Source organism: Salvelinus alpinus, chromosome 23 (assembly GCF_045679555.1).
Source record: "Salvelinus alpinus chromosome 23, SLU_Salpinus.1, whole genome shotgun sequence".
Lineage (NCBI taxonomy): Eukaryota > Metazoa > Chordata > Actinopteri > Salmoniformes > Salmonidae > Salvelinus > Salvelinus alpinus.
In genome coordinates, this window is record NC_092108.1 from 22,527,883 (window position 1) to 22,530,365 (window position 2,483).

Here is a 2,483-nt window from a genome sequence, read left to right on the forward strand (position 1 = left end):
AACCCCCTAAACACCTACCTGAGCACTCTTGCGACCACCCCGTGAGAGTCCTCTGTGGCCAAGAAACAGTGGGGTTATGACAAGCTAACCAGGGTAGGTCCGGCACCACGGGAATCGCAGGAGAGTCAATAAGGAAAAGACACATTTTCTCCGTGTGACCCCCCTGCGTCACCATGCCCAAAGGAGCGGTGACCTCCCTAATTAACCCTGACCCTAATGGTCGACTATCTAAGGCGTGAACGGGGAAGGGCACATCCACGGGAACAATGGGGGTCCCTAAACTATGAGCTAAAGCTCTATCAATGAAATTTCCAGCCGCACCTGAATCTATGAGCACCTTATGCTGGAAATGCGGGGAAAACTCAGGAAAAGTGAGAGACACAAACATATGTGCAACAGAGGACTCTGGGTGAGAATGATGCCAGCTCACCTGGGGTGACGCCAGAGCGCCCTGCCTGCTGCCTCGATTCCCACAGGAACCAACCCGGCCACGACCAGCAGTGTGACCTCTGCGGCCACAGATGGTGCACGAGCGGAAACCCCCTCTGGTCTCCCTGCGCACCGCCCCTCCCTCCATGGGTATTGGAGAGGGGGTGCGGGAGGATGGATCCACCAGACCCCAATCTGGACGTCCGCGAGTAGCCAGCAGGTTTTCCAGACGGATGGACAGGTCCACCAGCTGTTCGAAAGTGAGGGTGGTGTCTCTGCAGGCCAGCTCCTGACGGACGTCCTCGCGCAGACTGCAGCGGTAGTGGTCGATCAGGGCCCTGTTGTTCCATTCCGCGCCGGCACCCTCTCATGGTCCGATGGAGCTGGGTGGACCGTGGCCAGATAGATGTTTAGTTGAAGGAGGAACCACTGGCAGTTGGCAGCACTCCCGTCGTACTCCTGTGGCAAGGAGAGACGGATCCCACTGGGCTTAAGCGGGAAAGGGGCGCTCAGGAGAGACCCTGGTTGTGCTGGTGGAGGCGCTGGAAGAACTCCCTGTCTCTCCCAGCGGTCCATTGTCTGGACAGCGCGATCCATGGCGGCGCCCAGATGGTGAAGCATAACCGCATGCTCCTGGACGTGCTCTTCCACCTCCATGGCCGGGGTACCTTCTCCCGCTGACTCCATAGGTCGTCGGAGTTTCTGTAAGGGGTGCGTGTTGGTGGCAGGGAAGTCAGGCGCAGGAGAACGAACTTGGTATAAACGGAGTTCTTTAATAAATGCTGACAAAACTCCAAAACAACCAAAATGTACAAAATAACAAAGTGGGTACAAAACCCGTCGCACACCAACACTAAATAGCACATCACATACAATCAAAACAAACTCCGACAAGGACATGAGGGGAAACAGAGGGTTAAATACACATGTAGTTGATGGGATTGAAACCAGGTGTGAAGGAAGACAAGACAAAACCAATGGAAAATGAAAAATGGATCAGTGATGGCTAGAAGGTCGGTGATGTCGACCGCCGAACACCGCCCGAACAAGGAGAGGGACCGACTTCGGCGGAAGTCGTGACAAAAATACTGTAATGTAAAATACTCAGAAATCCTGAAAGATAACCCTTTTAGTTAGACTGCCACTTGCGGTCTAACCAAAAGGGTTATCTTTGATTTCAGAGTATTTAAAAAAATAATCATAATAGATGTTATCTGTTTGAATATTTATTTCCCTGAACTGTATCTGATGACACCCAAACAAAACAAATCACATGACTTGTCTAAAGTGTCTGTGTAGGATATCACGCTATGCAGGTAGCCCATTGGGCACAGACATAAATTCAATATCTAGTCCACGTTGGTTCAACATAATTTCATTGAAATGACGTGGAAACAACCTGTGTGTGCCCAGTGGGAGGCTACTGAGCACTGGACGTTTATAAGACACAATGATGAAGACTGAGTGACAGAACAGTTGCTCTTTTATCAGAAAATGCATATGTTAATTATTTGTTTGAAGTTCATGTTTCTTGATGAAGTGAACATGCACTTCTTGTAATTATCAAATTATATTTTGTACATGTTTTATTCATATTTTTCATGATTGCAGCAGAAGATTCAGATAAGAAGAAGCAGTAATTGAGGCTTAAAGGAGGGCAGCAAAGGTTCCAGGGGGGGCAGCAGAGTTCTCCCTAGAAGTGTCTCCATCGCACCTCCATGACTCCTCCGATCTTAGAAAGAACTTCAAGTTATTTTAACTTTTATTTAGCTCTCTTTCTAAAATGCTGCCAATAGCTTTGTTTTCTTGCAATTAGTTTGAATTAAAAATTGTTGATACACCTATTCTTATATGCCAATTGTTGAATGTTAACTAGTAATAATTATGTCCAGTTTGTTTATCACACTAATAAACTGCAAAATACATTTTAAAAAGAGAATGGCTGTGCAATGCATTATTTATGAAATGTTTCATGGCAGTTCAGGAATACTATTTGAAACGTTTGTGCCAATGCAAACATTGCCAAGGAAACTCAAGAAATGCATAGAACAGAA